At 38.3% G+C, this 22,023-nt stretch overlaps 1 protein-coding gene and 1 long non-coding RNA gene across 4 annotated transcripts in view; both read right to left on the reverse strand.

Annotated features, from left to right (window-relative positions):
- cadm1a (cell adhesion molecule 1a) overlaps window positions 1–22,023 on the reverse strand; it is a 269,832-nt gene that overhangs the window by 100,248 nt on the left and 147,561 nt on the right. The window lies entirely within an intron of this gene.
- Window positions 8,808–19,740, reverse strand: LOC309477751. Its single transcript, XR_014198691.1, has 4 exons — window positions 19,605–19,740; window positions 11,280–19,019; window positions 8,980–10,571; window positions 8,808–8,949 (listed from the first exon to the last, which is right to left on the reverse strand). It is a non-coding gene; the product is annotated as an uncharacterized lncRNA (long non-coding RNA).

The raw sequence follows: 22,023 nt of genomic DNA on the forward strand, positions 1-22,023 counted from the left end.
AAATGTATTGATTGATTGATTGATTGATTCTGGTCGTGTGCACAATTTATCAGTATTTCCAAAGAAATAAATGGCAATTTTCTAAAGCATAATGCATTAGGCATCATAAACATTCTTACATCATTTACTAATCTATGTTGATTTATAAATATACTATATAGGCCTATACTACTGTTCATAAGTCTGGGGTTGGTAAGATTTGTTTAATGATTTTAACTCAACACCCTTGCTGTTTTATGAATATACAAATTAGCCCCACCACCTCTCACTCACACCAGCTCAGAGATCCACTCGTTCATGATCACAAGTTGACTTCAAACCGCATTTTTGAGACTGTCTTTGGTTCATTGCAGTTTTAAGGAGAAAATACTTAGCAATGGTGTTGACTTGTGAATTTGCATATGGTTAGTCTTAAACCATATTGAAAACACCCCATAGACATATGCCCAACATTAAAAGCTTGATTTTCACCACGGGAACTTTAAAGAAATCTCTTACTCTCACCAAGGATGCATTTATTTATTCAAAAATACAGTAAAAATACTATTATTTTGAATTATTATTACAATTTAAAATAACTGGCTTCCTATTTTGCTATATTATATAACTGGTCGCAAAGCTGAATTTTCAGCATAATGTCTCCAGTCTTCAGTGTAACAAACATTTCTTATTATCAATGTTGCAAATAGTTGTGCTGCATAATAGCATAATATATATATATATATATATATATATATTATCAATGTTGTGCTACTTAACTTTTTTTTTTTATTATTCTTTGATGAATAGAACATTTTAAAACAGCATTTATTTGAAAATCTTTTGCAACATTATACATGTTTTTACTGTTAATCAATTTAATGCATCTTAACAGCAAACTTTTGAAAATCAGTGTATATATTTCATGTTCATCAAAACATGGTAATTTATACTACTTGAAAGATAAAAAAATTAAATAAAAATAAAAAAAGTAAATGTAAATGTATAAATTCACAAATACCTAAAATGAATATAAGCTGTAAGTATTGTTCATTGTTTTTTCATTGTTTAAATTATATATTATGATTATATTAATCTTACAGTCATTTAATGCAGTTTAATGCTGTTATAATAACAGAAGTTACAACTATTATAGACAATAAATGGAGCAATTCCAAGAGGGTCCTCGCACCATTGGTGCTTGGGCTATAACAATTATAGATTTGAGAATAAAAGCATTAGCATTGAGATATTTAAGGGTGGACTTGACCTTCAGCCTTCATGTCCCGATTGAAGAGTCTCTTTAAAAGTGCTTGCCAGAAGTGTTTAGGGAAGAAAGAAGTCCTCCACAATCAACTGCAAACTCCATTCGAGTATGAAATGCCTACTTTTCTTGAACCAATCAATTTCTGAAGGAGTAAATCAAGTATTAAACATTTATTCTCTTGTTAGTGCTGCTAGCTAAGACAATCACTACTATTTCTGCTCTGCATATAGCTATTTAAACAAACCCTTAAACGTTAATATAACACTATGATGTTTTATTCATTCTGCTAACCATGAAAAAAAAAAAACAAAAAAAAAACACATAGCAAGCAACACCCTGGAACTGTCCAAAATTATGGCAGCGAGTGTTTTACAGAAAATATAAAAAATCAAGTTTTAAATAAATAAATGAGAACAAAACAGAATACATAATAAATAAAAATATAAAAAGAAAGTAATAAAATAAAAAAGATACAAAATTTTTAAGATTATCTGGTTTCGATCAATATGCATCACATTACAGAAGTACAATAGCTTTCAAAAACGGTTTCATTTTGTCCTCTAAGGCTTATAATTAAGACAGAAACAATCCTGAATCCCAGCCATGAAAATGTCTTCAAACATTTTTATTTGGTTTAAGCTTTAAAATGAATTTATTCTTGAGAAACTCTAGATGGTAATAAGGTGCTAAAAAATAATCAGATGATTGGACAATTTAGAGGCAAACTTACTAAGCGCTATTCTTAGCTGGCAGAGCATGGATCCCCTAAAGAAAGCACAGTGTTTCACATTAGCAGTGCTGTACCCTCCCCCAGTGTCCATATTCATCACAAATGATTGCTTGTGTAAGGCTTAGCCAGCCACTCACACATATTTCAAGCTCACAGCACCAGGGAAGGGGCTGGCCGATGCAATCTAGCTCAGTTCTCTCCCTGTTTGTGTGCATTTGAGCAGAGCGCTGGGAATATGACAGTGGTCTGACATTGCAGTGGTCTTCTGCTAGAAACGCCCCCACTCCCCCATCTCCTCCAACGTCCATCTCATGCCTGTCCTTGAGACCCAAACACAACATCCAGAGCTGAATTTAAGTCAATCACGCGTCAACACGTGCTCGGCCCCTGACAAGACACGACACCACATGCTAATGGCTTCCACCTGAGCCTCTGACAGTGCCTCTCACTCCCCGAAGACCAGGGGAACCTCATTTCAATGACACACAGTAAGGCAAAAACAGTGAACATGGACATCACACATCCAACCTCATGGCTTCCTGGGTAAGATCGAGCAGGCAAGGTCTGGAGAGTCGCTGAACTGTCTGCTTCACTTCTGACTTTCCATCCCATTTGTGTGCAGAACTCCTGCTCAGGGTAACAGGATGGAAACAGTGCCTGCAGAAAGAGTCTGATGGCTTCAATTAGAAATCACTAATATTCAACAAGACTGCAGTCAAAAATGAATGCATCACAATGCCCAGGGTTCCAGTCGATCCCTGGAGTGCCTGACTGTTCTTAACATCATCTAATGTTTAGCATAGCTTGTTTGTCTCACTAAAGGGGTCATATCAAGAGGAATCAAGTTTTTTATGATCTTTTGAAATAAAATAACATGATTATGAAAGCATATTGTAAGTTTTAGAGCTTGAAACTTTAAGCATTAAGAGGAAAGTATGGGGAAGTATGTTACATCTTGTGCTGTTCCTGGCCATGAAGCAACTGATTCTCAGCACGTCCTTTTAAAAAGGCTCAATGTTAGAAACGAGTCACTAAAGACTATTTCTAACAAGGTCCATGATCATTTAATTCTGATTTTAAATGTTTAGCCTATGCAGAAAATTGTTTCTTTTTGAATGCACAAAAATTGCACAAAATGCACAACATTTTTTGAACAAATCTGTTAATGTAAGGCTTAGTAAAGAGGATGTTAAAGCACAGTTGCAGTACAGTACCATTCATAAGCTTTTTTGTAATGTTTTTAAAATAAGTCTCATATATATACATATATACATACAGTGTATATATATACGTGTGATGTTAGAGCTTAATTTTGAGTTGCTCCAGTTGTCAGTAGCTATGTTTTCATACAAAGTTGCAAATTTAACTTATAACATTTGCAAATAAAGCAGCGTTTCCATCCAGTGAGTCGAAGAGAGCAAAATCACTCATTCATGTCACTCACTTTCCGATAAACTGGCGCTAAATATCACTAAGAAAAGTAGAAGAAGCCACTCTATATAATAATTTTCGTATATTATAAATGACTTGCTTCTCAGAGCATGCAGCTCTTGCTTTCAGAGGCAGATGTCTGCTGTTTGGGAATGCAGCCGTGTTCTGGAAGGTAATTACACCAAACCACTTGGACGACAGACTTTGCTCAGGCATTTCAGAACAACCAAAACAGCATTTTAGATGCTTTGCAAAAATATTGTTCTGCTGGTTAGTCCATTTATGCTGTCCCATCATCACATGATATTTTGATGCGCATCAAGGAATTTATTCGCTAAATGTGTTTCCATCATAGTTTATGTGGATGTTTCTGATCAGATAAAAATGTATCCGACTCGAACGTGCGCATACATTTTATGATGCACATTTTTAGAATTTATGTAGATCATGGTGTTTCCATCCAGCAGTTTTGTGTGTGATATCCCAAAATGCACATTTGAAATAAGTGGATGGAAACATAGCTAGTGTCACATGATCCTTCAGAAATCATTCTAATATGCTGATTTGGATCTCTTATCACTTTTGAAACAGTTATTATTTTTGTGGAAACTGTGATTCATTTTTTTTCAGGAAATTTTGATGAATAGAAAGTTAAAAACAAATAGCATTTGTTTTAAATAAAAATCTTAAGTAACATTATAAATGTCTTTATAATGTCATTTTTATGTGAAGACAGTATTAATTTAAAGCCACATCAGACTAAGCAAACTTTTGAATGGTAGTGCAAAACTACGGTATATAGAATCAACAGAAAACCTGCAGCCAGTGTCTTAGTTGAACTGTTGGTTATTTCACACTGTAGTGACTGAGACAGATCAGACACACAATTATTTGTTAGATTTAATAAATAATCCACAATACCCCTCACCCAACAAGCAAACCATGAGTTAGATTTCAATGGAACTACCCCCAAACTGCAGCCCAGATGCAGAACAAGGTCTCTGGTTACCATAGCAAAGGCACATCAGCAAGATAAGACTGTTTAACAAAAAGATTTACTCTAACTTCATTCATTTTTAATTTCCTGTATGTTCATTTACATTATGCGGACTCTGTTACACATTAATATTATAAGAATCTTGAAGGTTCTTCTCTTAACACCCAATCCAATTTCATATGCAAGACACCCTCCAAAAGTACATCAACTTATTGGCTCACTCACTCACCTCCTGAGGGTGTGTGAATGTTAGAATAGCTTAAGTGTTTATTGTTGTTAACAAAGTCTTGTTTCTATCACACTTGAAGTTGTTTTGCTCATAACTGGAGTCCTCAATCATGCCAATCACAGTTACATACAGTACTCTTACAAAGAGTTAGATAATATAGGAGATTATTGTCTATGGCCCAGAGAGTCTAGACATTCTTACTAAGCTTCGCTGGATGAGTGTTGTATGCATCTAAGATTGATTCCATCATGAATCCCCCCAAATCAGTTTTTTGACCTTAACACTTTTATTGATCATAATGATTAATTATATATATTTCCCTTTTGGGGCTAATTTGCTGTCTAATGACTGTCATTAAGTGTTGGAAGGAGAGTAGAAAATGGCTGTGAAAAACAAATGCTAACATTATAAGTGTACCTCGGGGCAAGCAATGGCATAATACAAATATGTATAACATGACCCTTTTAATGTTTGCAAGCAAAAATAATTGTAGCCAAACCACTGAGATCTTTAAAAAGAGTTCAAATCAATTAAAAAGGATTTAGATATTTCACATTTTAACTGCAGGGATTAACGGCGTTTAAAGTTCACATGCATCAAGCTGCTTCGAAGAAAATCCCATGAAAAGTGTAAACAGATGACAGGCTAAAAAAGCAAACATGTGTTGGGTTCAACTCCAAATCCTGTGTGTATACTGATGGAGAGCCCCTTAACGCATGACACAGTTAGTAAATAGACTTAATGTGTTCCTTTCGACATTAAAATAAAGGGGCATGCTTGTGGGAAGAAAAAAAAAAGACATGCTTGCTCTACAAAGCAAAGCCACAGTGGGTTTATGTAATTGGGTTATTAGTGTTTAAATGGGTACTGCGGGCCTACAGCCCCACTCAAACAGGTCCCATGGTGGAGGAAAGGCAAGATTTTGCACCCCAATGGTGGGTTTCTCACAAAAATGTATTTATCAGAGTCAAAACCAGATGAAAATCCTGCCAGAGTTGAGATTTACAGCTGTCTGGGCATGAAAGAGCAGAATTAGAGCACTCCACAATATGACTGGGATGTCTGCGTGTCTGCCATAGCTAGATCCAATTCCAGCCTGGCTAATCCTTAATTTACTTAGCAAGGAAAACCAGCATCTTTGTGCTTGCCAATTTTTTTTAGGGAAGGAAGAAATTATGTAAAATTCAAATTACATTGGCTGATTTGATGCAACATTACTGCGATTCGCCTGTTACTGGAAGACAACAGGTACTGTCTGTCTCTATGAAAAACAACTAATCGATCTGCTAAATTGCATATTATGAAAAGCCAAACAAATGGACACAAAGCGATGGAAAACATCCAGTCTCTCGCATGTTCAGACAGAAAGATCAATCGTCTGCGAGTTATGCAAGAGAATATGTGGTTAGAAAGCGCCGCTGTTATCCATCAGTAAAATGGCACTGTCACAGTATTTAGAGAGAGAAACTTCTACATGTAATATGATGATTTGACAGCCTGGTCTCAATGGAATCGCCACATCTGTGCTGTCAAATTCAGCCAGCTCTTCCCCCTATTGTCACTCCCTTTCTCATCTGCAGTGGAGCACAGATCACAGACAGGCCTCTCTTCTCTGTGAGCTCAATAATGGATTATTAGATTTTACATTATTGTACAAGACATACAGCACAAAGGAAAGGAAAATAATGAAACTTCATTTATACAGCCCCCTTTTCTTCTGTTTAGGCTTGTATTCATAAAGGAAGCAAGGCCGCCCCTCTCATCTTCAAAAGCTGCGGTCGCACGCTACTTTGAAGAAAGCAAAGGATGTTTAAATATCAACGAAGCGAGGGGAAATGAAATTCGGTTGCGATAATAAATAGTGTTTTGGATGCAGGAGCTCGGCTTAAGGTGGGTACCAAGGGTCTCTACACAAGGTTTCATCATTAGAAATGCTTTATTCCTCCCAAACGGACATTGATATGCGCATTACTGCAAGAGCACACAATCCGTGATCAATACGTTTATTGATTTGTAAGAGCCTTGCCGTGTAAAAAAAAACACAAAAGGGAAAATGCTGATGAATGAAAGGTCATGTGCAGAAATGGGGCATTATGACTCAAAATCAATCGCCGATACCAATGTGAGGATTGTGCGGCATTCAAATGTGTAAACAAACATTAGCGAATATCTAGCAGACTTTCTATGACATGAACGTTTTTGTTGACAAAAACTGTTCATATAACCAAATTAAGCAGCAAAGCCCTGCTATAATTATCAGCACTGTTGATGTCAGTGATATCCAACGTTTTAACTAAGCAAACTCTGAAAGGAAGGCTAATTAGGGCTGGATTAGTCAGATCCAGCATACAGACTAAGAGCTCTATTGAATATTGCCCTCCAGCGACTCAGAGGAGGGGAGTACAGCCAGACAGAATAGCCCACATGCTACACTGCTGATCGCACTACACGTTACACGCAATCGCTGACATCCATCAGCCATCGATTTTGCCTTTTTTCTTGTCAGAGTTAATCTTTTCACTGCTGTTCAGGCTCAATTAGATTAAAAACAGGACAGAGCCTCATCAAAACATACATCCCGCTAGTTACACCGCTCGCTGTGGTAAATAAATGCAATGGATGAGCTATATGAAATGGATAAGGAAGTGTAAGGTCACATTCAAGGAGAAGCCTATAAATATCCACAGCCCAAACCTCCAATGTATCCAAGAACTAATGTCAATATCTAAAAACGCTAGCTTATCACAACCATCTGGAATATCATTTCCAACAGAAATGCTTTAATGTTAAAAAAAAGTTACCACCCACAGTGGATCTTACATGCGTACCTATATACCGATCTCCAAAAATGCTACTTTTCAGGAAAAACTAAATATATAGCCTATATATTTTTTAAATACTCTTGCATTAATAACAAGCAGAGATGGTCCAAACTGCGTGAGGTACTTAATTTACGATAGAGGGGTGGAGTTATGAGGTTTTACCGACAGTTTGAGGATCCAAAGGAGTTGTTACAAGGTTTAGTCACAAGCTCTTCTTTATAGGTTAAATATTTGCAAAAACCCACAGACAGACATAGGCTACATCGTTCACACTGCAGGCTGAAACGACCCAATTCCGATTTTTTTGCCCCTATGCAACCTGTATCTGATTTTTTCATGACAGTCTGAACGACACAGATCCGATCTTTTCAAATGCGACCCAGGCCACTTGGGTATGTGGTCCAAATCAGATACGTATCCGATCTTTTGAAATGCGACTTCAGTCTGAACGGCCAGGTCACATGTATCTGACCTGCACGTCATTGATACGCGACAAACGTCATAATTCTGCGTTGAAGTAGGTGGGAATGAGAAGATAAACACACTCACATCAGTATCCCACCACTCCTGGCTGCGACTCCACACCCACACGTTTCTCTGTACCGACGTTGCTACCACTGCTCCACAAAACGCCGTGGCCAAAAACCTTGCTCTCCTCCTCCTTTTAAATTTTCTTCTTAAAATGAGAAGATTGTAATTGTGCTGGCTCCGTTGGGAAAATAACTTTAATATCGCTAAACGAGCTCCACTGTTGACATCCATGTTTAGCTACTTCCGCAAACAACAAGTGACGTCATTGACCGTTGAGTACTCTTCTGCGCATGCGGGTCACTTCTGGGTCATTTCACGTTCACACAGGAGATCACAAAAGGTCGCATTTAATTGGAAATGTGAACGGCCTTGCAAAAAAATTTTTTTTTTTCAAAAAATCGGAATTGAGCATTAAGCCCTGCAGTGTGAATGCAGCCTTAGTAATAATTTATGGAAAAGACTAGTGATGTGTATTAAATCTGTCTTTGAGTATCCATCCTTTTCAATAAATTTCCTCTTTGATATAGGCTCTATCCAATCTCCAGAGCTGGCACCTAACCTAGCCTTTCTCATTTGCAGCCACACTCCAAAAAATGCTAGCTGTATCACAAGTTAACATGAAGCAGAAACATCCATTTCACACATTATTTTGTCAAGTTAAACACAGCTCAGTTACATTAAGCACTTTAGCTCATGCTATTGACAGCCAAATGAAATTCATGTTTGGGTCGAAAGTAGCAAGGCTTTTAAATGAAACCTTGCAACAGGGGTGACAGACAGTTGAGTTTTCACAGTAATCTACGTCCTTCCCTGAGGACAGGTGAAATTAACGAGGGCCAGATGGCAGTTCATGTAAGGTCACCACATTTGTTTCGAAATGCATATTTCTCGGTGTGTCATTGAGTAGCTCCTTGGTATCGTGTAACAGAATGCACAACACATGTAGAATTTGACTTAGCACAACTAAAAGTAAACTGTTCTGACAAAAAGCACACTTCGATCAAGAACGAGTAAGTCAGAGTCATTTGCAGATGAGACAAATGGACAGTTGTCAGAGGAAGAGTCCCTGCTGAAAAGACTAGCTTAGATGAGCATTAATTTCAATGCTCCAGGTTGGCAATGACATGACTCTTTTTTGTCCTATTCATGATACATTAAAAATGCAATTCATACATGCAAATCTTACAAAAAAGTAAACAAATGCCTAATTTCAAATATTCCAAACAGAAATATTTGAAAAACTTCTGTCTGCCAATTTTGGATAATGTGGTAGGAAAAACAAAGTAATTCAGTCAAGATTAGTTCAGGTTGTGATACGGTCATTAAATTGGAATTTAAAAAGGTTTAAAAAAATTTTTGGTAAAACTTTACTTTAAGCCTTTATGTATAATGGATTATAAAAGGTATTTATAATGTATGTTATAGTGCATTATATTATTATAAAACGGTTAGTTCCAGTCCTTGATTCTGATTGGTCAATAGGTGTGTTTTATTCATAATAAAACACGGCTATGACCGCTTCACCCAACGGTTCTATGTATCACTACACAACCACTCTTAGCAACGTGAAATATGTTCTTATTGATATTGTTCCTTGAATCTTAAATAGAGCTGAGTATTGTGAGAGATTGAGTAAGCGAGTGTACCTGCATTTACAGTAGATATAGCATTTCCTTCAGGTCAGTCCTATATTCGTAATAAAAAAATACGCTGCGATATCTTGTCCTTTTAAGTTTTCCTGTGCCCTGACATGTTTCCACAGGAGTTTTCCTGTGCCTTGACATGCTAGTCATTTGTCAGTTGGGTCTTGCTTCTCCGTGTTCCCAAGTTCATTCCTTTCAATATAAAAGTCTTCTCTACTGACTGACTCACTCATAAAGACAGCATTTGCCGCCATCTAATGGCGAAATAATGTAACTTCTGCTGCTGTTCAAGGTCAGGGACTATTTTTTTCCAGCACAAGGAAGGCTTTTAGTGATTTTACTTAATGAAAGTTGCATTGATACATATTTTTGGCCTTTAAAATTTTTATTGTGTGGTAACCGTTTTATAAAAGCAATAAGGTACTCGAGGCTTGTGCTGTATCGTGAATAAATAATGGCTGGGGGTGAGGGGCAAGGGGTTACAACGCCCTTCAGCCGTGACTTAATCACGATACAGCACAGCCTCTCGAACCTTATTGCTTACCTATATAAATAATTGTAACCAAAGTTAAAATACATTGTATTTGCAGATTCCTTGTTACATCACTTGATGGAGTTTTTCGGTTCCTTGCCACTGTTGCCTTTGGCTTGCTCAGTTGGGGATATTTTGGGGATATTTAATTAAATTTTATCAATTAATAAATTACTCTTGAAACAAACTTTGTTGTATTATTTTAATTGAATACTGTGAAGCTGCTTTGATACAATCTGTATTGTGAAAAGCGCTATACAAATATACTTGACTTGACATCTGAAATTGGTTGTTTGTCATGATGTGTTTTAATGGATTAAACTTTCTAAAGGAGTAACAAATATTATAACTGCAGTTACAATAATTCATGAGACCATACAATGCTTTATAAGGTGCATTACAAGTAAAGCCTGGTTCACACGGCAGGATAATTAGGCCGATTTTAGCCCCGATTCACCCCTTCCGACAATCTTAAGGATGCTCCGATTATCGTAAAATAATCTGATCAGATATTCCTGCCGTGTGTGGTGTGTTAAGGCTGCTCTCGTCTGCTTGGAAGGACGTCGGGACCGCTCCGATCTCAAATCGGGGATATCCAACATGTTGGATTTATTTGGCCCGATTTCTTCTCGTGTGTGGTGTCCCCCGAGCACGCAGCCTGTGGACTGTGGAGTGTAGCCAATCAGAAAGCGAGGTGACGAGGCGCGAGGAAACACCGGGAAATCTAATCAAAACAGCTGGCGGCATGGCGCACCAGAAAGTCCGGTGGACGTCAGAGATCATCGCCTTTTCTTTTGATAACGTTTTTTTTGGAACTACCACTGGAACTTACTATTGCCACTGCATCCTCTTCTTCCGCCATGATTGTTTAATCTGAAGTCACGTTTGATCTCAAGGTATTTTGCGCGATTTCCCGCCTGATCTGGGAATGCTCGGGAGTCAAATCGGTTCGTGTGTGATGTGTTGATTTTGCCGTGTGGCTGCGCACCACACACTGTACGACCAAAACTGTTAGACCCGTGATTTTTTATCCCCGTGTGTGGGGTCTCTCAGGTTTGGAAAATCGGCCGACAATTTTTAAATCGCCCCGTGTGAACCAGGCTTAAGGGATAATGTACAGCCAGCCGGTGGTTCTCTCAAAATAACCCCCGACAGGATGATGAGGAGGCCTTGATCAGCCTGAAGGGGGTTATTTTGAGAGAACCACCGGCTGGATGCACATTATCCCGCTTATTACACGGCTACTTGCCACACAAGTAAATAATTAGACACGAAATATTGATCTGAGTTGAAATATTTTATTAGGTCTTTAAACGCAAAACTTCCGCGGAGAGAGCAGTTGCAGCGCGGCAAGTTCAAACTAAACGGACATTTAAGAGATAGCCTATGATATACAGTCATTCATATCACTTATTAAACAGCATTTCGTCACATAAATATTTATGGGGATAAGATATATTGATTTCAGATTAAACTGTTTTAAAATCGTACCTGTTTGTATCTCATAATCCAACAGTGTACAAAACAATAGTCACAAAATGGCAGCAGCTGCGTTTAGTATGAAACAAGAACGAGTCCACGATACTGGATGGCATAATTAAATAACTGTACACAAAATATTGATTCGACTGAGTTAATATTTAATTAGCTCACCAAATGCAAAACTTCCACGAAGAAAAAAACGTTCCTAACAGGCGTATAGCACTGTTCCAGTAACCCAGATGACTTCAGACTTCAGTAACCCAGATGAGCCAAATCTGTTTTGAGCGGTTGATATCTGTGAATAACTTAGGATAACGCTATTGACCAATCAGAATCAAGTATTCCACAGAGCCATGTAATAAGACATAATTAATGCATTTAAAATACTTTTATAATGCATTACAGCTTTATAGGGGCTTTGAGTAAAGTGTTACCATTTTTTTTCTCAAAACCATATAAAACCAACATAAATATGAAGAGTACATTTATTTAAACTAGAGAAACCAGAGTAAAAAAATATTTATTGTATGCCACAGTGAACCAGCATGGTCTATATATCAGTGGTGCCCAATCCTGTCCCTGGAGATCTACCTACCTGCAGAGTATCCAAACCTGATCCAACACACCTGTCTGTAATTATCAGGTGCTCATGAAGATCTTAATTAGCTGGTTCAGTTGGGTTTGAGCTGAACTTTATAGATCTCAAGGAACAGGATAGGGCTCCCCGGGTCTATATGGCTGGTCATCTCTTGCAAAGCACCTAAAACGTGCTGGTCTTTTCACCAAGGCATCAGAGGCTTAACCATATTAAACTTTCTAACAGGTTCAGGGAATGAGAGAAGAGCACCTTTAGCTAAGTTGGCCCATAGAAATATGTATGTGTGTGTTTAGCGAAGTGCTTCCTGATGTATATCTACATCTTCAGCCAAAGCATGAGCCCACAGATGCCTCCACCTCAACAGGGTGACTGAGGCAGCTGTCCCGAAGCCCTTAAGTGCCCTCGGCTTCTGTCACGAGAGCGTGCCCGTGCCAGTGTTTTGAAAGAGAGTCTGTCCGTCCGCATTTCTAAGCGCGTATTGCATCACAACTCACCATCAACAGCCATCAATCCAAACCACACTGTATGAGGCACATGAAAAATGACATTCTCCACTCTGCAGAGTTGCCTCCTAAGGACAACAATCCCATCATAAATCAGCTAAAGTGGTATGTATTTCAGAGTGCAGGCACTGGTGCTATAATAGACCTGACTGCTAAATAGAGCTCCAATTTGATTAAGGTACAGAGGAGGGGCCTGAATCAATACTCTCGTGTTATGCACCCAGACTTGGCTCCCGTAGACCGCATTAGGAGCCTATACCTCCTGCCTCCTTCTCCAAGCCTTTAAATCTTACCAGAGACAATTAATACTCGAGCCCTAAGCACGGCATCCATTATTTGTGCTCTGCATACCGTGCGGGAGACACAAACAGACTGAAGGAGAAGTGAGACACTGCATTACCAAACAAGCGTGAGAAAAATGTAAACAGTATGTCACTAGTTTATTCACTTCTCTTTATCTCTCACGGATCGATGCACAGGCTCCACATTGCAGGAGTGGTGATGTTAAAACACTCCTCCACTGTAGTCGATTGGCTCAATGAGTCAATGGAAGTCATCGCATCTCCTTGCTCGCCCTTGTGAGAGTCATTCGGACGCGACACTTCCTCAAACGGATGTATGACGTGCAGATTCAATAGGCCCCCTGTTCCCTGATCTGACACAAACAAAATGAGAAAAACAAAAAGCACTCATCTGTGTTTATACATCCACGTCTGAGGTGTAAATCCACTATCAGCCCATATTCTGCACTTCCACTAACAAAACAGAGCAGCGGTGCGTTCATTTATTCAGACAAGCTGATACATTTCTCTTTACGGACACCCCTCGAAGTAATGGAGAGTATATTTCATAACAGAAAGCAAAATTAATATTTGATATTGGCACAGCACTTTTTCAGTTTCAAGGATAATTAATTATTTGTGTATGCTTTGCAGAGACAGCCCAGCTCTGCTTTGAAAGTTTTGATAAATTGCTGAAGAGTATGTATTAAAAGGGCAAGAGACATTACTATCAATCATCTAGGGGTTTTAATGGAAGAGATTGGTTCCCATCTTTTATTTGGCAGTGTCAGCTCTCGGATTTAAGGCAAACGCTCATGTGACCTGGAAACTTTTTGGCTGCTTGGCTTATCTACAAAAGTTCTTCTGATGTCAAGGATAAAATAACAGTTTGCATTGCAAAATGAGTTTGTTTGGTAGTCCAACAATTAATGATAAAGCAGACAACCAAATTCGAATGCAACATAGCGATGTACACTATACCTTATACTATGTGTGGCCAGTGTAATCTCGTCAACTAAATTACAGATGAAATTGTTCAAAGTTATTGATCTTATTATTAACGATTCATCCATGTATATGTTTCATTCATTCATTAATTTTTGACCTTGCAATCTTTGAGTAAAATGTCATAAATTGATCTTCTGGTGAAACATCAGCCATCTCTCTGCTGATGCCAGACTTTTCAAGTCTGCTTAAATCCCTCCCCTCTCTTACACTCTTACAACCAATGGATTAAACAAAGCCCATTGTTAGGTCAAAGGTTAAGGGAAGTTTGCTCAAAAATGATAATTTGGTCATTTTTTACTCACCCATGACCTACTTTCTTCTGTGAAACACAAATATTTTAAAGAATGTTTCAACTGTTTTTGTCCTTACAATAAAAGTCAATAGGGTCCAAATCATCACTGGACCTCACTGACTTTTATTGTATGGAAAGACAAATAATAAAAAATTTAAAAAGTGACTTTTCTTTTATGTACCACTGAAGAAAGTAAGTCATACAGGTTTGAAACTAATTGTGGATGAGCAAATGATTAAAATAGGTTATTGTTATTTTTTTTTTACACAGAAAGTAATGTCTAAAATATAAATGATAAAAAAAATAAAAAAAATAATTCAACTAAAAATAGATGCCATTTTAATGAGAGTAAAATGTACTAAAATTAATAAATTTGATATGACAAAATATTAACTAAACACAAAAGACCAAAAACTGACTAGGCTATACACAGTGATAATTTTTCCAAAGAAAATCAGAGTGACTCTTTAGCCTCTAGCCTCCCTCCATGGTTAGTATGTAAATACAATTCTTATCACACGAAACCAAGTCCCCAGCTCATTCAGAGGGATGTGGAGCACAGGTGAGCGCTGTACACGGCCCACTGTAATGAATAGCAAATGCTATAGCTGCTATAATAGAAGACAGTCAGCAGGGGCTGGTTTGAATAGCTTGTGTTACTGTAAGTGCTGTCATGGCCAGAAGGAACGGTCCATCCATGATAATGACACTGCGGTACTGCTGCTCTCAGACTGATGCTTTCCCTTCAAGTGCATTGAGGTGTCAACAGAACGCACTGCAGCATAAAGAAAGAAAGTCTCCTCAATGGCGAAATCGTCTCTATCAGCTCAGGCGATCAGCCCTGATCCCTGGTTAGTGTCTCCAACTGGAGGTCACAAACTACGAGGGAGCCATTAGTGAGGAGGGTAATTTGATTCTGGGGACTGATACCATATTAAATACTTTAGAAATACTGCTTAGGTTGGAGAAAATCCTGCCTACATGGACAACTAAAGGAACTTGTTATAATGAATGCCTGAGCAGAGGCCTTTCTGCTTGATGACAAAACTAAATTACGCTCAAATGCCCCTGTAGTCAAGGTAGCTGGTGCAATTTCATAGCACACATACAATAATCATGTCACAATGTATTAAATAAACCATCATGCGGTGTGACATGCTAACTCTAAAACTATAAACATTAATCAAAATGTAAAATTATTTTATAATTATGCATGCAGTTTCAATGACCACAGTTATTTTAGGGATGTACTGATATTAAAAAGTCTATCCGATACCAATAAGCCAATAATAAATTTCATGTTATGGCCAATAAACAAATAAATATTCTATAATAATATTTTATTAGTAACTATTTTGTCTAAATGAATTAAAACAACAAAAGATAAAATCAATTGTTTCAAAAATTAACAGTGAATTTAGGCATTGCAAAAACATTAAAATGCACAGTATGAAAAATGGATATTCATTCTGATTTGCTAAAGATAATATTTAACAGTGTTATTAAATTATTAATGTTTTAAAGATGATCTTTAAGTGAGAGTTAGTAAAAATTGTGGAAATGAACATGTACAATGAAATGTTCAAGATTGACCAATACAAACCAATAAAAAAAAAGAATAAATGGGTGAGACTACATGTAATATTTCCACATTTAAAAACTAATTGTTATAGGTCCAATTAAAATGGAAATAAATAAATAAAATAATTGAACATTTCAAGTCACATCACCAAAAACAAACTTTGTGTGTGCTAACTGCTAAGCTACAGCTCTGAATAACCATTTTTAGCATTTTAAGCATTGTCCATCCTCTCTGAATGTGTTCTTCAATGTTGATTTACGATGACCCGCATACCAAAACAGAGAGGATGACTAATGATGCTCTGTAAAAGAGGCATCTTTTGTTTCTTCACCTCATTTTTCTTCTCTTTACATCACTGCAGCCTTTCCTCCATGCACAAAATAAGCTCTTTCATATGGGTGCTATCTCCTGTGCATTATCTTCTGAGGGTCTGTCTCCCGGTCCCTCGTGTAAAGAGCTCTGGCTCTAAGCCTGTGGATAGTCTCCACCAGACACTAAATTTGGTAGCTCTGCTGCTCTTTTAAGTAAATGCCACAGAAATCTGCCACAGCGCAGACCAAGCTCACTCTGCAGACCAAGATATGACAACACCTTTTATACAGAGCAAACACCAACCCATTCCACCTATTCAACACACTCAACTCCCAAAGTGCTTACTTAACATTTGTGTCAGTGAGTTCTATGGTAATAGGCCGCACACCCATTGATTGTCTGCCATTTTCTCAGTGTGGCGAGCTGGGCCTGTGGCTCAGTGTCTAGATGCAGTGGGACTACCCACTGAAATGCCACCGCACATATAATTAGGAATCTCTGGGGCTTTTTTTTATTATTCGATTTTATTTACTCACTTTTTTTGCTTTAAGAGTCTACACAAACACAATGGCTAGTATTCTTAAGATGAATATATGAGCTTGAAGGGCAGCCCTGCTGAAAAGGCCAACATAGTATGGTGTCCCTACCAAACTATTTAAACCTGTATATCTTCCATAGATAAACGGACGAACGGATAGATGGATAGAATTGCTGGAGTCCATAGTCATATCATCCTATCATGAGCCAATACAATTCTTGTAACTTGGGGTGCAATACTTTACTTATTTGATCATTAATTTACTTATTACTTGTTTATTTACTCATTTATTTATTTACTTCATTGTATTATCGCAGGAAATGAGAATCTTTTTCTATCATTTTACGAGCAAAGACAGAGTTGGAGATGAAAAAAAAAAATGTCATTGCATATAAATATTTCACCCAAAAGGCGAGCCTGTGGATATCACACATGCAATTTGCAAACTTTGCACTAGAGTTATGCCGGTGAAGGAGTCTCAAACCACAGTCAATTATTCACTTTATATAGGCCAATATAATTTAAGTAATAATATTATTATTTAAAAGAATAATTTGTAACTGGCATCAGCCATCAGCGATATCTCTGACGATTGTCAATAAACTATTCTTTCGTCTATCAGCACAACCCTAGGATAGACAGAACGATAGATAGGAAAGACATACAGACAGATAGATAGAACTTTTGTGGATCAGGGTGGTGGAACATTTTTTTATATGCATTACTCAATTTCTTTGAATTCAGTAAAGTTCTCTTCCTATCATTGCAGTTTAAATTCAAATTCAACTTTCCTGTGAGGCATGGCCAACTGAATTTGAAATTCATACTCATGAATTGAATGGGAGCCAATTCTTCAGTTCAGAATTTTGCCCAACCCTGATGGAAATTCATGCTGGTTTTAAGTGTGTTTTCGTTAGGCAGCAAAAGAGGGGCAGCCGTCTTGAAGGTCTCCACACCTAATTAGGTGATGTCTGCAGACGAGCTGCCCTCATAGCATAACCTCCTAAAACGCCCTCCAACCTCTTTCTGACAGCGCTTCACGAATAAAACACGCACACAGATGAAGGCCAGGGTTATACAGGCAGACAAGAGCAGCAGATTAACCCTTGCACCAACAACATCCATCAGCTGGAGAAATCAGGGGTACTTCTGCTCTCTCATCCCACACATAAGGTGAAATCCCAGATTTAGACAGGTGTGACTGAGAGGACGGCTTCCTGGAGGATCACCGTCAGCCAGCAACCTTTAAATGTCATTCCAGATGAAGATTCTGATACTTAGCATGAAGACGGAGGAATGTTTTCACTGTGTTTCGAGATGGACTGTATTATGCATTGACATTGATCCATTCTGGAACAACAACAAGCAACTCGAACGCATTGACATTCATCCAACGTTTGGAAAATAACAAACCGGCACACGGAGCGAGCGCAGGCATCTTACGCAATTCACCTCGCAATGTTGTGTGAATTTAATTGGAGGTTGTATCCTCTGTGAAAAACAAATACTTTTGAGAATTATTTCTTATGGGTGTGTTAAGGCTGGAGAAGTATTAATAAAACACAGCTCCAGCAAAGTGGTTTCACAGCACATAGAGCTTGGTAGGTTTACTTTCGAAATCCACCACTACCTTTACTCAATTCCAGCACGTATATCGTTCTGTCATCAACGATCATCAAATTAATATGACAAGCAAACACGGGAGCTGCATGCAGAGGCTCTTGGTTTCCCGAACTGAGTGCTGCTGTCAAGCGCAATCAAACAAACAGAAAACATGGCTGTGTGCTCTACGGAGAGACCAGTTCCAACTTCTGAAAAGCACATGGATACACACATACTCAGAACTTGTGGAATGGATCATTTCTTTTCAGTTATTCTCTCTTTAGCATCTGTCTAGTTTTCTTATTTTTTGTTCCTCTCACGCACTCTTCTAAATAATAAAAGACAGAATTCCTGATCTCTATCCTATATATTCACCTTAATGAACCTGTAGGCCTTGCATTTCTGAACTCACAGCGGTTGAGAGATTTGGTCGAGGGACATTAGTTGTTCCGGACAAACTCTGCGGCCTCAGAAAGTGACCTAATCTCTATATTCCCTTCTAATTTCTCAGAGACAAACACAGAGAGAAAAGCAAACAGGAGAGAAGTGCAGATCATGAATATTTCATTGTGCGACACAGCTACTTTTTCAGACACAAGGAAAAAACAGAGGCAACTCTGGAGTGTGCTGTCAGCTATGTCAGGATAGACACTCTCTTTGCTTGATATTAAAGCTGCCGTCGGCAACATTTTTTTGATCATATTCAGTGTAATCGACACTATAATCCGACAGAAGAACATAAATAAGGTGGTTTTAGAAAAAAACCCGAGCTTCTAACTCCACCTGGAGCGTGTTATTTGTTTTGCAAAAATCCAGCGCTCCCGCTTCATCAGGTCCAATCAGCGCAGGGGGGTGTGAGATCTGACTGTCAATCACAGGTCGTGCACACGCCACAGATCCCCCCTCACTCGCGCACGTTAATATCACATGCACACGCCACGCCTGAAGTTCGCCTGGAGATTGCATGAAGCGTGATGGCGGAGAGAAAATCTACTAACAAGCTTCCAATTCCTCGGTTATTGCTATCTATGTCTAGATTAGCCAGGGCAGCCTACCTCCGAGTCCATGGTGTTGATCGATGCTGAAGAGACGGACGCGTTCACAGAAAATCAGGTACACACGCACAGTGACGCACTGACGAGCACGACCTCGATGGGAGGGTGCTCGCTGGTAGTGGGGAGGGGCATGAGAGTTGTAAACATTCAACATTTTGGCTAATCGACCCAATCTGCCAGACTTGCCGACGGCAGCTTTAACATGTCTGTTGGCATATTGCGCAAGTACTTTTTGTTGGAAGACAAAATCTAAATTTCAGCCTGCTCGCAGTTTGAACATCTAAATAGAGATCAGAAAGGAGTGAGGCGTTTTCCCCTTGTTATCGGCTTTCTTTATTTGCTGAATTTTACAAATATGTGGAGGAGAGTTTGAAGAACAAGCCCTCAAATTGATCCTCTTCTAGTCATTGGCTGAAAATGGGGGTTTCGGCTGGGTACTAGATCTCACATTAGCCATTAGCCTCACAATAGTTATGTTTTATATGTCAAAATGTGTTATGTCAGGAACTTACTTCAATGTTAAAATGAAGAGGCCGAGGACTCCTAAAGCCTTGAAATAAAAACCTGCGCTTCAGATATTTCCCCCACCCAAAAAGTTAACTAAATATGAGGAATACACAAATCAAATACAAATTTGTGTATGTAACATTTCAACCATATTATTTGGTCTGTCTGCCAGCCTGTCAAGTATTTTATTTATTTATTTTTAAATAGGTTTGTCAAGCCAACATTCAAAGTTCAAACTTTAAGCATTTAAGTTTAAATTGCAATTCTGCATCCTGCTTGCTACCTCAATTCAAATTAAATTCAAATTGGAATTTAAAACGCATCTTCACATCAATTCTGAAAGGCACACTAGGGATCATGAATGAATTAGAGGATTTGCAGCAAGCAAGTACTTATAAAGACAAAACACAGTCAAGATTATTAAGGCCGTTCTAATTTTTTATGCCTGACCATGCCTGGGCGAGCATGTTTAAATAAAGCGCAGTGGGCTTGGCCGCGTTATCCATATAGTATTAGCAAATGTGACGCATACATCTTTTTTCCAGTTCGCAAGGCTGTGGAGGTCCCTGCTGACCTGAACTCTGCTCTCCTAGAAATATTTGATTAAGTCAGAAATTTATAGCATGCTGTTCTATGCCAGTTAAATGCATCCCCAGAGTTACTTTTTTCATTTCCAAGATCCATGCCCTCGTATTAGCCCACTTCGCTAATACAAAAGAGCCAAGCCGCTTCATCTCTACTGCCAGCGCAGCTAAATGGCTCTCATCCCAGCTATAGATCACACCCATTCACGGTTAGCCGGATAAGGACAGGTTTATTTTATAAAGCCTAAGGATCATGCTATGCAACATGTGTGGGTGTGTGTGTGACCAAAATTGTTTAAAGAAGCTCATGGGAGAGCTCCAATGTATCAAAAGCTTGGTATGTCTGGAAGATGTGAGGACCACTTCATAATTCAAATGAGCAGATGGTGGACTAGAGACATCTTTGCTTGATCAGTACGTCTCTGTTGTATTGGTCTGGGCGGCAGGTTGAGGAAAAATGGAGGATGAGGAGATGGAAGCCTGGCCAGGTCTGTTTAACCCTCTGAGGTCGGCAAACACGCCCCCGCGTTTTGCTGGATTTTCTTCACAATGTAGTACAATCAGTGTTGGGGAAGTTACTTTTAAAAAGTAGTGTTTGCTCGTTACTCGTTACTTTTTAAAAAAGTAATCCGTTACTTTACTTAGTTACCCCGTTTGGAAAGTAACTTTTTACGTTACTCGTTACTTTTACGTTACTTTTATGTTGCTTGACTTTTGGCAGAACCCAATATCTGTTCCTAAATATGTAGACAAAGTTATACAATGGAGGACATAGGCTAACAGGTAATTATTTTGTGCTCTTTATTATAAAAAATAGTATCAATTTCAAAAGAAAAAAAGTCCTTCTCATTGGCGCTGCTGTGTGCGGCAACTTTTATTCTCAGCCGGCTCTGCATCATGGGGTAGAGTGCGACACTCCGCGATGAGCCGCGTGCTCGCGCCACTTCTCTCCGCTCCGCTCCCCCTATCCACCGAACTTTAAATTTCGGCAACAGCCAATAAAGCTTCCCTGCTCTCTAACACGGGTGCGAATCGCATCTTGATAACATAGGACAAAATGATATAGAAGACATAAGCTTAGTTTTCAGACATACGACTCACTCTATCAAGGGAGTAGGAGAAAAAAAAGAGATTTTGAGAGAATTTTTTTTTTTTTTTTTTAAAGTACACATATTCAAGCTTTCTATATATTTCTCAGGTCTGTGAGACAAGTAGCTTATGAGTTTCGGTTAATTTACAGTATGGAGAGGAGCTCCAGTTCACGCGCTGGTGCCGTCATGATTATTTTGCATGCCATATTTACTTATTTATTAAAATCATGCAATTAATTGGTTGGTAAAACATTGATTAAAATTAAGATACAATTAATACAAAACGAAATTCGTTTTAAAGAAAGTCTTTCTACAAAAACAAACTTAATAAAGTGGTCTAAATCATGTCTGCCCACTCCATTTATCTCCCGATATATTGCACAAAATTATGATCTTACTCACGCTTTTCACTTTTCATATAATCAAC

This window comes from Leuciscus leuciscus, assembly GCF_965113295.1.
Source record: "Leuciscus leuciscus genome assembly, chromosome: 16".
NCBI classification, from domain to species: Eukaryota; Metazoa; Chordata; class Actinopteri; order Cypriniformes; family Leuciscidae; genus Leuciscus; species Leuciscus leuciscus.